Here is a 15,272-nt window from a genome sequence, read left to right on the forward strand (position 1 = left end):
CCATGAAAAGGTTCACCTCCTGGTTTTTTTTTTTTCCTTAACTTTTCTGGATCTGGAAAGCCTCTCCTCCCCAGAGCTAAAATGATAATCCTACATCAGGGGTGTCAAATTCAATCGCACAGGGGCCAAAACCAAAACACACCTTAGGGTTGAAGCTAATAGCTGAAAATGCTGAAGATGATAGCTGAAATCACTGAAGCTAAAAGCTGAAAACGCTGAAGCCAGTTAAAATATTAGCTAAATGCTAAATTAACCTAAAAAAAAATAATAAAAAGAAATTTTAGTTAGCCAAAACAGCTAGCATGTAGCTTAAACGTTAGCTAAACTCCAAAAAAACCTAAAAATTCCAAAAAGGAAAGCCTAAATTAGCCAAAACAGCTAACAAAACAAAGGACAATCAAATGTTTACATGGACTCGTTCTCTGTTTTCAGGAACGTCTGCATTTATCTGCACACTGAAGTAAGTCTTGTTTTTACCACAGATACAACACTCATTCTGTGCATGAAGCCCACTGCATTCAAATCGAGGGCTTGTAACAGTTGGAATTCTTAAACATAATCGTACATTCATTCACAGACATGGTAAAATGGGATTTGTGATTAAATTGTTTTGGTGAAGCCTTCAAAGATCTCTCTCACCTCCAGGAGCTCTGGACTGTTGTTCCGTCTCTCTACATGCCACTACATCATGACACCTTCATTTGTAACCAATAGCTGAAAGGCCCTCCTTCTTCTCAGTCAGACTCACCATCCATCCATCTTCTTCCGCTCATCTGGGATTGGGTTGCGGTGGCAGCAGACTGCCCAGACTTCCCTCTCCCCGGTCATTTCCTCCAGCTCCTCTGGGGGGACCCCGAGGTGTTCCCAGGCCAACTGAGAGACGTAGTCTCTCCAGCGTCTTCCCTGGGGCCTCCACCCAGTGGGACATACCCGGAACACCTCCACGGGGAGGCATCCAGGAGGCATCCCAGCCATCTCAACTGGTTCTGCTCGATATGGAATAGAAGCCACTTTACTCCGAGCTCTCTCCGGGTCGCCAGGACCTCCAGAACTCATTGAAGCGGTTTGCAGTCAAGTGTGAAGCGGCCGGGATGAGGGTCAGCTCGCTAAGTCTGAAGCCATGGTTCTCGACCGGAGAAAGGTAGTTTGTCCTATCTCGGTGGGTGGAGTGCTCCTGCCTCAGGGGGAGGAGTTTAAATATCTTGGGGTCTTGTTCACGAGTGATGGAAGATTGGAGCGTGAGATCGACAGGCGGATTGGAGCGGCGTCTGCAGCTATTCAGTAACTGCACCGGTCCATTGTGGTGAAGAGAGAGCTGAGCCAGAAGCAAAGCTCTCAAGTTACCAGTCGATCTTCGTTCCAATACTTACAGATGGTCATGCACTCTGGGTCGTGAAAGAGATCCCGACTACAAACGGCTTAAATTAGTTTTCTCCTGAGGGTGACTCCCTCAAAGATAGGGTAAGAGAGAGCTTGGAGTAGACCCGCTTCTCCACCTTATCGCGTCCAGGAGGCATCTGGTCCAGATGCCTCCTGGACGCCACCCTGGAGACATGTTCCGGGCATGTCCCACTGGGCGGAGGACACGCTGGAGAGACTATGTCTCTCAGCTGGCCTGGGAACGCCTTGGGGTCCCCCCAGAGGAGCTGGAGGAAGTGGCCGGGGAGAGGGAAGTCTGGGGATCTTTGCTCAGACTGCTGCCCCCGCGACCCGGTCCAGGATGAGCAGAAGAAGATGGATGGATGGACCAATCAAATGTGGCAGCAGAAATGGAGACTCATCAAACCAGATACCTTTTTTCCATCTTCTTTTGTCCAGTTTTACTGAGTCTGTGTGAATTCTGGCCTCAGTTTCCTGTTCTTATCTGACAAGAGTGATTTCCGGTGAGTTCATCTGCTGCTGCATCAAGGTTGGACGTGTTCACTCAGAAATGTTCTCTCCAGACTTCGGTTGTAACCAGTTTTTATTTGAGTTACTGATGTTTTTCTATCAGCTGAAACCAGTCTGGTCATTCTCCTCTGAAATCATCAAGACATTTCTGCCTAGAACTGTCGCTCACTAGATATTTTCTCTTTTTCTGACCATTCTCTAGAGATGGTTGTGGGTGAAAATCCCAATAGATCAGCAGTTTCTGAAACACTACAAACAACGATGACACATTCAAAGTCTCTTCAATCCCCTTCCTTCTCCATTCTGATGGTCAGTTTGAACTGCAGTAGATCATCCTGATCATTGAGTTGCTGGCCTGTGATTGGGTGATTAGAAATTTACATTGACAAGCTAGGCCTAATAAACTGGCCAGTGGGTGTATAATTCTTTTGATTGTCGTCTGTAATTTTTTTTTGTGTTTGTTTGTTTGTTTGAAATGAACCAATTCCAGTTGTGAATTTACACTCTCAAGTTTCTAAACAGAGGAAGATGAAATCATTTATTACACAGTTTCTATGAGAGCTGGGAAAACTCCAGCAGATCCTGAAAAGGCTGAAAGAAACACATCCTAAATCAATGCTAAAAATAGTCATCTTGTGATGTTATAATGCTATAAATCATTGGACGATTTGTATTAAACCCTTATCAGCTTTGATTGCATAGATGTCAAACAGAAAAGAGTTCATAGACGTGATCACAAATCATTGTAATTACAGTACAAACCAACTTCACATGTTTGAAGTGACCAAAAAAGTCAAACTTTTATGTGTATTTGGTATAATTAGAATCAAATCCAACACAAACCTGTGGAAACATTTGCATGAAAAGCACTAAGATGTAACGTGTTTAAACCAATCATAAATAATACTAAAAAAAGTTAAAAGCTACAGTTTGATACTCTAAGAAAGTTTGTTTATTAGGCATTTGTTTGGAGCCAAAAGGGATCAGACCTACTTTTTTGTTTTACAGAGTAAATTAAATGACTTATGAAAAAACTGTCTTTTATTGCACATCTGAGAAAACTAAAAATCATGTAACTCCCCAACAAGTTTAGAGCAAACAAGCTGCTCATCAAAATCCCACTTTTTTGACACTGACCTGCTTGTCAGCATGTAAAACATGTCAGCCCCCACACTGCTGGGATAAACTCTTGACAAATCGAAACCATTTCCAGTAGCAATTAGCCAGAGGTTATATCCCGGCTCATTGAAAGGAAAGCTCATCCATTTAACACGATGCATCGCTCAGAGCCGCCTATCATCAGACCACATCGCGGTGGAGGATGAAGACGGGGAGATATAGAGAGTGACAGACAAAGAGAAAGCAGCTGTGGCTGATGGGAGGATGAAGGGAGGAGGTGTGTGACAGAAAGTGAGGTTCGGATAGAGACGTTGGGCTATTTTCAGTCTCTCCTCGGAGGGAATAATTATCTTTTGCATATTCATTTATGCAAACATGACATGAATAATTTCCCTCTCCACCTTCCTCTTCTGCTCTCCAAAGGTTAGCTCATTAATTACAGCCCAACAATTAGCAGGAAGTATTTTTTATAATTAATTATTTGCTGTTTCTGTGGTGCCACATGACTTAGAGCGGGGTCAGAGCGCGGGACAGCTGCCGAGGCCGTCGCCAATGCTAATCCATATGTGGGGCTCTTTCAAAATAAAAGCGGATTTAGCGCTCAGATATGTTAGGGAAAAAAAACAAAAACGATGCACGTCTGGACAAGTGCATGCACCCACAAACCACAACATACTCTCCGTTTTCTCGCACACGCACACAGCGGTCCCAGGGTTGGCTGTTGCCTGTGGGCCTGTGGTCTTTGAACTGCCTCTCAGACTCCAGTCTGTCCAAATTCACTGTGAGAGACGCAGCTCTCTGCCTGCCTCAACCACTGCAGCTCAAAGGGAAGAAGAAACACACAGACAAACACGCAGCCCATGCACAAACAAGGATGGAAAACGCGCGGAAAATCGCAGCACCTTCGCGTTGGCCTGCAGAAGTTCTGGGGAAGTTTCTACCTGCAGTCAAACATCCTGCTGTCTCCCTCAGACTTCAGATGGGAAATTATTAAGGAGACCACTGGGTGTTTAAAAAACTGTTTACAGCCTAATGGAGGGGAGGAAAAAAGCCTCATGATTTAGTAAAAGTGATAACAGGCCTCCGTCCTGCAGGCCATGACAGCAGATTTCCTTAATCATTCCTCAATTAGAGTCGAATAAAGCTCCTAAAAGGGTCGCTGGGGAACAGTTTTACAACTCATCATAGTTGAAAGGCGTTTGCTTCCCTAGTGAAGCCAATCTTTTAGTGACAAAACCATTGATTTAAGCTACTATTGTTGGGTTATCTTCATTAAAAGTTTATTTTGAGAGATGCCACACATTTTACGCTGCTGATAAATTTACATCTGGAACGAGGTGGAAACTCTGCTGGATGTTTTTATGAAAGTGGCGTCAGCAAAAAGGTTGAGAAAAGTTTTCGGGGGAGTTTTAGCTGATCGGTTAGAAGCAGCGAGTCAGACTGTGTGAACGTAGCTAATAGAATTCACAGACATAATTACAGCTACTTTACCACTATGCTGAATCCTGTGCTGGTTTCGAGTCTGAAGCTGCTTAATGCTTTTGTCACATACGGGGGTGGGGGATGGGGGGGGGGCTGACCCGTACGGGTCTTTGGGTTTACCAGGAGAGGAGCAACATTAAGAAACATCAAGGAAATGGAATATACCATTGTTTTGTGTGTTCTAAGTGTGTTGTGAAGTACCGTACTTGTAAGTATAATAATAGAAGTCACTCTCACTTATGACGTACAGGTGATGCTGCTGAATAGGGCCTTATGCCGGACTCCAGTCAGAACTGACTCCTTACTGACCGAGTGCAAACGCCGCCACACGGGTTGTCCAGGTGATAGTAGTGACACTACACAAACTATGTACTGATTGTCTAATTTCCTAAATTCTAATTGTAAGACTGCAAGCACATCGTGCACTTATCACTTGAACAGCACTGATGGGCTCCTTGCACAGGTTTCAGAGCAGTTTAAAAACACATTTTTTAACATTTATTGTAAATGCCAAAAACAAAAGTTAACAACTAGAAAAGATGCATTACATGCGATAATGATGACAGAGTTGATAGCTGAAAATGCTGAATCGGAGAGCTTGCCAAATTATTAGCTGAACTCAAATTTAACCAAAAACTGGAAAAAAAAAAGTCTATTTGCCAAATCAGCTCGGGCAATGCTAAATTACTTGCTAGACTCAAATTAGACAAAAAAACTGGAAAAAAAGCCTCATTCTGCCAAAACAGCTAACATAATGCGAAAGAATTAGCTAAACTCCAAATTAGAAAAAAATAAAATAAAAAAAAACTATAAAGAAGTCTAATTTTGACCCATGGCTAGCTAAAACACTAGCTAAGCTCAAAATTAGCCAAAAAAAAGAAAAACTGGAAAAAGTGATATTTTGACAAAACAGCTAGTATAATGCGAAAGAATTAGCGAAACTCCAAATGAGCAAAATAAATTAAAAAAATAAAGAACCTTTTAAAAAAAAGGTCTAATTTTGTAAACAGCTCGCATAATGCTAAAATAATAGCTAAGCTAAAAAATTGCTAAAAAGAAACCTAGAAAAAAATCAAATTTTGACAACACAGTTAACAGTATGGTAAAGAATTAGCTAAACTCCTAATTAGCAAAAAAAAAAAAAAAAGGCTAATTTTGAAAAAGAGCTCGCATAGGCCTAATGCTAAAATACTAGCTAAACACAAAATTAGCCAAAAAACTGGAAAAAAGACAACTAGCATAATGCTAAAATATTAGCTAAACTACAAATTTGCCTAAATAACTTTTAAAAAGTCTAATTCTGACACAACAGCTAGCATAATGCTTACAATTTAGCTAAACTCCAAATTAGCAACAACAACAAAAAAAAAAACTGGATGAAAGTCTAAGTAAGCCAAAAACAGCCAAACCATTGAAAAAATAAAAGACAATTCCAAAAAACCCAGTAGTTGATGAACATTTTAAAGTGTGAATGCTTTCTCTATAGCTGAAAGTGTGGAAAAAACAGGAAAAACACAAAAGTGTGAGTGTAAATTATGGACACATGGATGGATGTCCGTGACATGGAAATTCCATGTCCAAATGTTTGATTTCAACTAAGAACCATGAAAGAACCATGACAAAAGTGGTCAAAACAGTCAGACAAATCACAGTAAGATGAGCTTTTCAGACTGGAGTCCATCTGCAGAACCTACAACCATGACAATGTTTTTTTTTGCTTTGGAGACTATCACAAATCTTAAAAAACTAACCCAAACCACACACAGATGTTCTCTTCCTGCGAGATCTTGACGTGCTGCAGCTTTCTCCTGAATAATGTAAAGATGATCAGATAAAAACAATCCTTTGGTCAAGAAAACCAAAGTATGAGTGTGTATCTTTGCCATGACTGAACAACTCAAAAGATCACTCTCCTTGTTGCTGCATGAAGGCCTGACATCGTCTCTCTTTGATCCCGACTCTTCGCTCTCGCTGTGAAGTGAAAGGTAACGCGACGGTGTCGTTGTTCTCTGTTTGTGCAGCTTGTGTCTGAGCTTTAGCAACCTGTCCTGTTCGCTTTCTGCTGAAAACTAATTTACCAGCGCTGCCTCTCATGTCGGTGACACTTGCACTCCTCACCAAAGGAGCTGCTGACTTCTGCAGAGGCGGGCAGGCGTGCGCATGACGGATGCGTGTGCACGCCCCTGTTTGAGGGAGAGACAGCCATGAGGCGTGGGTGTTTGAAGAGCAAAAGGAAACATTCTCCTGCTCTCTCCTCCCATTAAACATATTTTTACATTTCATGGGCAATAAAAACAGCAAATCAATCTCATCCAGAGCTCTTCAGAGGATTCTTTGAAGTCTTCTTCATGAATGACCTCCCACTTTCCCCACCAACCGCAACCCCCAGCACCATCTGGAAAAGAAGTCTAGTGCAATATTTATCTCACTTCTTAATATTTTTAAGTTTTCTCCTTTTTTTTAAAGGAAAATCCTTGAAAATTACATCAAAAGCATTCTAATCAGGCCCTCCTCAGGTCAGCTAATGAGTTGGCATGAGTGGAGCCCTCGCCGGGCGGTTCTCTTCAAAGGCCCAGCTCATTAGCGTTAGCAGCTCTGATTATGATACTTATTAATGCTCTCTTCATGCGCTCACTCATCCACGTGCACACACACAGCTGTCTGCCTTTTCCCTCCATTTTTTTATGTCTTTTGCTTTGACACACTCTCACTCACACGCAGAGCTGTCATTAGCGCAGTTAGCACGATTAGCACTGCTAGCAGTCAAGGTCAGTGTTTGAAGCCAGAGACAGACATCTTCCTTCAACGGGCCTTTAAATCTCTTCCTTACCAAACCCTTTCTGAGGGAAAACACAGCAATGGGATTAGCAACATTCATTTGTGCAGTACGTCCAGTAAAAATTCAGATTACGTGGTGTTTTATAGAAAGTTTGAGGTTTTTTTGTTACGTCTACTGAACAAACCGGTGTTGTAGTTAACATGACAGGGAGTGTGCAGAGTCAGAAGTTACCACACTGAAAGAAATATCTGGAGCTTTTTTTGAAACTTGAAAAAAAATAAATAATAAAGTTTAACCTCAGTTTCTGTCTGTGTGGCTCTTGATTCCTAAAACCAACACTCGTATTTAAAAATTAATGAATGTGAAAAACATTTTAAGTCACACTCCAATAATGTTTTGATCTATTGTCAAAGCGTTTACAGTTGTCTTTCAATTATAATTATGCCTTTTTCAGCCAAAATGTATATTAAAAAATATAAAAAAGGTTTTCTAGGATGTAGCTTCTAAAAAATGGCAGGACATCATTAGAAATTTGCCTCCAAGTTGAAGGCATGGAAGTAAGCCTCTGCTGATATCCCATCATCACTTTGTTTAGACTCTCCTGCTAGGTTGCAGCCCCTTACAACTCCAAGCTAACATTACGGGCCAAGAAATAAGGCGAGCAATACTGTAGCAATCCAGTCGTACATTTTTCAGCCAGATGATAGCTCATACAAGGAAAACGAATGAAGCATGGATCTATTTGTCTGCGAGTGGATGCATCGGAATGGAGTGGAGCAGGGATACTTTTGTATGTCCAAGTTACTGCGTTGCAAAAGCAAGCTTTTTCAAACTTTATTTTTTTATTTGCTCCTTATTCATCCCGATTTGAATAAAGAAATACTCAGAAATGCAGTTTAATCTAAACTCTTTTATATATGTCTTCCATCATGAGGAAAAACTCAACAAAAACATCTTAAATACACCAAATCACTGTTTTTATTGGAGTGGGTCTTTAATCATTCTTTCATTTTTGTGGACTTTAAAGATAGAGATTATAGCATTTGATGTGAAATCTGTTTTGACTAAACTACTTGGATGCTAATTAGCTTATGGTGTCATGTTCATTGGTAAGAACCCAGAGATGCAGGAATAAACCATCAGTGAAGATATGGAGACTCAACAACGTGTTGACAAAAATCTCAACACACATAGTTGGAAAAACCCAAAACAACAAAGCCGACAAAGAGGACATAGAGCGAGACTCAGGGAACACGGTAGAATATTTGCCTTCTTACAAATGTTCTAGTAGAGAAAAACAAGGTTTTCTCCCCAGCTTGGAACTTCCAAATCTTTTTTAAGATCCATAAAAACTGTGTTTTTAATGGCTGTTGCGCTATTCATTTGTGTCATTTATCCCAATGGATTTTGATCATTTTCATTTGGCATTGAAAGATACCATCTACATATAGTTGGGCTCTTCTGACACTTAACTCTTTGAGAGGGGTTGGATTTTAATATTCTGGAGTTTCTCAAGGTAGGAGATGTCAGGCCGGGATGGGCTTACTCAAGAGCCCCCAGCTCCCTTATATTGGAGTTCCCACCAGTGTATGAAAGGGTTGTGTCTTTGTGCCTTCACTTGGGGTGTTTGTCAGTCTATGTGAACACCCTCGGTGAGAGCTCCATGACCTAAATTCTGGTCATTTCATGTGACCTACAGTTCTGGGTCTTGAACTCCTTGGTTAAAAGAGGGGCAGAGCTGTTGGTGACTTGACTCAACTGGTGGGTGAGAGGGTCAGAAGGGTTTGGAAGACCGAACTGTACTGTGAGGGGCTGCTGGGAATGGTCCGTCTGAGCCCTCCATCAGCGAGGTCTTTAACTACCACATCCTGGAGACTTTGAAACAGGCACCAGGGGAGACGGGGGTACTGAGTGATTGAGATGTTGCTGACCTTGATTGTCTCTGAGGCTGCTTAGAACTGTGGTTGTAGGATATGTAGTAGCTATCTCAGTGGCAATGCTGAAACTTGGTGGTGAGCACCAAAAGTAAGAGATGTTATCAAAATGAAGGAGTTCTACAAACCCGGCTGGGTTGTGGGATATCTGAGGTAGCTGACAGGATCCAGCAGTTGAAACAAGCTGCAGCCCAGGCTGTTGTGGAACCAAAAACTGGGAGGAGTTTGCTGAGGCCACGAAGAAGGACTTATTATCCTTGAAGAGATTATGGCAAACCATTCGTGATTTACTGTAGGCACCATTTTCTATGTGGGTAGGGAGCTGTCAATTTTGACTGGGGATATCGTCAGCCAGTAGAGGGAATACTTCAATGAGTTCCTTGATACTTGTGGCATGCGTTCTGTTGAGGAAGCAGAGGTTGGGGTGGGGCTGACCAGGCTGAGGTCACCATGGTAGTCAAAGAGCTTCTTGATGGGGATAAAGTCTGCCTTGAATACCTCCAGTCTGTAGACCCTGTTGGCTTGTCTTGGCTGACATGTCTCTGCAGTATTACAGTAGAGTTGGGGTCAGTACTACCCGAATGGCAAAATGGGATGGTGAAGACCATTTTTCACATGGGGGGCTGGAGGTTGTGTTCTATCTAATAGATCACACTCCTCAGCCTCTTGGTTAAGTCTGTTAAGTCCTAAAGTTTTTATGTTTTTTAAAGATTACAGAATTGAAATCCTCACAATCGTGTTATAGTTACAGGGTAACATAACAATGAATACACTTTTTTTGTCCATTAATCGCTAAAAGTGAGGCTTTAAACATGCTATTGGTACTTACCACATTTTTGACAATTAAAAACAAATTTGTTTGACTCCTGCAATGATGGTCTAAAGGTCCCTGTGTGTTGCCCCCTACAGGCTGAAATAAAGTATTACAGTTACATTTTTTGATTGGTGAACTGGTGTACATCCCACGTCATTTCAGAAGTTCCACATCAATATGCTCTGCAGCTCCAGTAAAAGCCCCGCCCATCTTTGATTCTGTAACAGTCGGTCGTTATTGTGTTAGCTTTAGGACGGCTCGTAGGTGTTTTACCTTCAGTTGTCAAAAATCTACTGGCTTACACAACTTTCCAGTGAAGTTTGGCAACAGTGGTTGAGTGTAACTGGTATTGAATCCAGCGAACTACATCCTGGTTATGAGATTTGTAATGAGTGTTTCCCTCGGGGTTGCTTGCTTGATACATTAGCCTTTATTAGCTTAGGGTGCTAGCGATATCTTTCCAGTCTCAGACACGGGTCCCCTTTGGTCTTGATGAGTGCGTGCTCTCCAGTTCTGTGGAGATACTGGCATCACTTTGCTTGGTACCACTCTCCATATTGAAGATGCAGCGTGACTACGTTATTGACTCTTAAAGCTGCCTTCCTAAAAAAAAAAAAAAAAAAAACCTGACTTAATTTTTTTCTGCTTCTGTATCCCAAAATATTGATTCTTTTCTCTTCTTTGTCTGGAGTGTTGAGCATAACTACAAGCAGCAAGGACCTCATTAATAGTGCCAACAACATCCAATAATTTTAATAAATTAATGTCTCAACTTTTACATTATATTTATAAAAATGTATCTAAAGTATTTATAGATTTTTTTCTCTTTTAACTTGCCCTGTCCAACAGCTGAACAAACAGATACAGGCAGGGCCGGGTAGAAAAAAATGTTTAATCAATTTTAATAGATTTAGCTTAATAGATCAATAATCGATTCACAAAAGATATAAATCGATTTAGCACGTAAAGCTAAAGTCCGCTAGCTTGATGCTAACGTTCAACAGAATTTCCCATAGGACGGCTAATGCTAACCCTCGGTCGACCAAAAAAATAAATTTCTGACTAAATGAACATCTTTATATAACTTTCCAAACTCTTTTAAGGAAATATTTTTTAAATTAACTATTTGTGGTCTAAAACATCGTTTTTTTTCCCCCTCATACTGTCCTCTTCTTCTGAATAAGGTCTAATACTATAGTGTGATCGCCACCTAGTGTCCAAACTGAAACGTCCTCCAGGAGAAGCAGAACAATGTTTCCAATGTTAATGATCTGAACATTTTAGTTAGAACTTCTCCTTTAGAGAATCCATGTAACACTGGATGATATTAACAATCTCAGTATTTCACTGATACATTTACAGTATGTGAACGGGATCAGATTCATATAAATATACTCAGAACATATAGTAGATTATTAAAGTATTTTTAAACAAATGTGTATAATTGTGTAAACTTAAAATTAAATTGAATTGAAGAATCAAAAGAATCGAAAAAAAAATCAGAATCGAATCGATTTAGGCTCTTGTGACTTGAATTGAATCGTTTCCGGAAAGGGTAGTAACATCATAAAACAACCAGGTATAAATAACAGTCTGGAATGGGCGGGGCCTGTCTACACACACACTCAGTAGTTACAAACATACCTGTTGGCTAAAATAGTCTCCACCTATAAACTAGTCTGAACGTACACAATACAACTGCAGTTCACACACTTCTGCATACAAACTCACACATGTAAAGTCTTTCATTCTGTCACACATACTACTAGTGTAAGGTGAGCTGACACCTGTGCTCAGGTGAGGGTTTATGTTTTGCTTAGGTGAATGATGATGGAATGTACAAAGGGAGAGAGGACCAGGCTGTCAACACACCAAGAACCCCTGCTGAAGCAGCAGCAGAAGCCAGGACCCCCTTACACCCGCCATGGGGCCACGGAGGGAACCCGCCTGCCCGCCAAGCACCCAGACCAGGGTGAGTGAGCCCACTGCTGAGGCCCCCCCACACCAGAGAGTGGGAAGGCACAGGGCCACAGAGAGTGCAGGCCACAGTTCAGCCAGAAGAGCAACCCCCCCATCGCGCCAGGCCCCACCCCCAGACAAGAAGCCCACCACCACTCAGCAGTACCGAGCATCCCCCCACCCCACCCCACCCCAGGTATGAGCCAGGGCCGCCCACCCCAGCCCAGGAGTTTGACAACCAAGAGCAGCGGTGGCCCCGGAGGAGTGATCTAAACAAGGCCTGACCAGGCTCTACCATTGATGGAGTTTTTAGAGAGGTCCAGTTCTCGGGAAAAAGGGCCAGAACCCGAACCACCGAGACCTGGACTCCCCCAGGCTCTGATGTAATTCAGTCCCCTGCTCTAGATCTTAAATCTCGAGGATCCCTCCCCCCACGTGGAGAGGAGGCCGTCGGGCCCAGGAGACAAGTATTGATCGTTTTGAATAAAAACTGTGAAGACACAACCTGGTAAAGCCAAAAATGACCATTACGATCTTTTAAAAACTACTCTAAATTTTTATTCTAGGAAACTTTTTACTAGCCATACTACGACTTTTCTTAGAAAACGTTTAATTAAATCTAAAACTTTTTTAACCCTTGAAAAAAATGTATAAATTTCTTTTAACTTAAATTCATACAACTCAATAATTTAAAAAACAATTGAGTTTCATTTTTCATTAAAAGCCTCGTCAGCGTCTCCAAACATTAATTTTTATGCATTTTGAATCTAGTATTTGAGTATTTTTTCCCCTCATTATTTTGTTGACTTTGTTAAACAGAGCTTTTCTGATGCACACGTGTAAGAGTGGGTAAAAATAAAGCCAGGAGTCATGAAATGTCTTTGTGTGCAGGTTTTTTTTCAACCTGGTGCAGGAAGAACAAACAAGCTGGTGGATGCTGTCGCCATGGCGCTCACAGGCTTCCTCTTTGTTCTGCCATTTATAGTTCAGTAAGATGGCAAACGTTGTGTGGAGTGTAAACACACAGATGACACAGGACTGTTCGTTGTAGATTTTTGGTGTAGATCCTCCACAAACTCTTAGATTGTCCTTCTTTTTCAGGAGACCCATTTTTACTGAGACGATTTGTACGTTTAGTTGAGTTTCCTTCCAGGATTTGTTTCATCTTTTTAAATTCTTCAAGTTGTGTTCTGCACTTCTGTTGACTGATCTCCACTGCTGTGTGTTGTTTGCACCTCAGTGTGTTGTTTTCAGTATATCCTTATGCCACATTCACACCGGCCTCGGCAATGTGGGATCAAGTGACCACTTCCAATGAAAAGCCTTCATTTAAACATCTATAGATGCTTCCAAAACTCTGGTGTCCACGTATCCCTACACATATTTTAAGTCCAATTAGGGCTTTTTGTTGAAAGTTTAACCAGTTAAACTTTGACCAGTCAGGGACTCAGATTTAGTAGTGATGTATGGGCAGCATCCTTTTTCATTCACGGGAATCCCAACGGATTGGAAAGGAGAAACTAGTAATTGGTATTTCTGTCCAAACAGAATTAAAAGAGTCATCGGGTGTTTCAGCTGCTGTTTCGTCAGGTGTTTCATCAGGCGTTTCATTAAGTGTTTTAGCTATTGTTTCATCAGGTCTTTCAGCTGCTGTTTCGTCTGGTGTTTCAGGAGGGAAGGTGTTTCAATGGGTATTTTAGCAGGTGTTTCATCAGGCGTTTCATTAAGTGTTTTAGCTATTGTTTCATCAGGTGTTTCAGCAGTTGTTATATCAGATGTTTCATCAGGTGTTTCAGCTGCTGTTTCGTGGGGTGTTTCAGCTGCTTTTTTGTCATTTGTTTCATCAGGTGTTTCAGCTGCTGTTTCATGAGGTGTTTCAGCTGCTGTTTCATGAGGTGTTTCAGCAGGTGTCATAGCAGTTGTTTCCACAGGTCTTTCAACTGCTGTTTCGTCTGGCGTTTCATCAAGTGTTTCAGCTGCTGTTTCATGAGGTGTTTCATCTGATGTTTCAGCTGGTGTTTCATCAAGTGTTTCAGCTGCTGTTTCATGAGGTGTTTCAGCTGCTGTTTCGTCTGGTGTTTCAGGAGGGAAGGTTTTTGAATGGGTATTTTAGCAGGTGTTTCAGCAAGTAATTTGTCTGGATCCTTTATTTCAGCTGAAGAACAGCAGAGAGATCTTTCTGAAATGGGCTTCAATGGCAGATGATCTTTATCTAAACACCAGATCTCTCAAACCTCGAAAGAAAACTTTTGGAACAAGCAGGACCTTGAGCCAGACCTTCTGATTAAACTGATGTTAGATAAAAAAACAAACTCATCCAAGAAATCAAACCTCTCCAGATAAATTAAAACAGTTTAAACTACAAACATGAGGGGAGGGGATTAGAGTCATATTAATCCCTATAGATTATAAAAACTGTTACTTTTAAATAAAATACATTTTGTTCTAATCAGCAAACTGAGATCTTTACTAAATGTATGATATACTGTGAACAAAAGATGGTTTTCTCAGAAATTTGATGAATCTAATTGGTGGACTTTAGTAAATGGAGATCTTTTCAGTCAACCTGTGATTGAAATCCCCTTATATGTAAGTCTACATTTTCTGCGGCAGGTTCTGCTCTTGGTACACACCGGGCTGTAGCAGGAGCTGCAGAGTTCCAGAGGCCTCGGGCTGGTTAATGGCTCTGGGCGAGATGTCCTGGGAATGGATCTGTTCCTCTAATTCACTGCTGCTGGACACACTGGACTTAACCCGCACCGTCCATGACTATGCGCCGGAGACTGGGAGAGAACCAGCACTGCTGCGTGCACGCATGCGTGCACTCCCGGAGAAAGCCCGCCGAGAAGCCTCTCTCCACTTCATCAGATTAGCTCCATTAGTGGATTAGCCGGATTAGCCGGATTAGCGGGTTAATTGGAGTCCGCTGCTGCGTTGGTGCAAGGAGGCTAATGACAGCTAACGCCGGTTAATCGCACACACGGCCGCGTTGGCCAGCCACCGCCACGTCTGGCAACATGGCACACACATCAGGGAAGCCAGCAAGCTGCAGCTTCCCATGAGGATTAGGAGCAGGCCGAGTTTGGAGAGCGCATCTCCGCCAGCCAGCAGCAGCTTTTCAGTCCTTCGCTTGCCAGGATGTCACAGTTTGATCAACTGATGCTGTTTTTTCACGTATCAAGAATAATTTAAAGGTTTTTCTGAAGTTGTTCGGGTGAAATACAGTTACAAAACAACAATATTGCAAAAAATATTCGATAAAAATGAAAATAAAACCTTAAAAGTAACTATTATG

This window comes from Oryzias melastigma, linkage group LG24 (assembly GCF_002922805.2).
Source record: "Oryzias melastigma strain HK-1 linkage group LG24, ASM292280v2, whole genome shotgun sequence".
Classification (NCBI taxonomy): domain Eukaryota; kingdom Metazoa; phylum Chordata; class Actinopteri; order Beloniformes; family Adrianichthyidae; genus Oryzias; species Oryzias melastigma.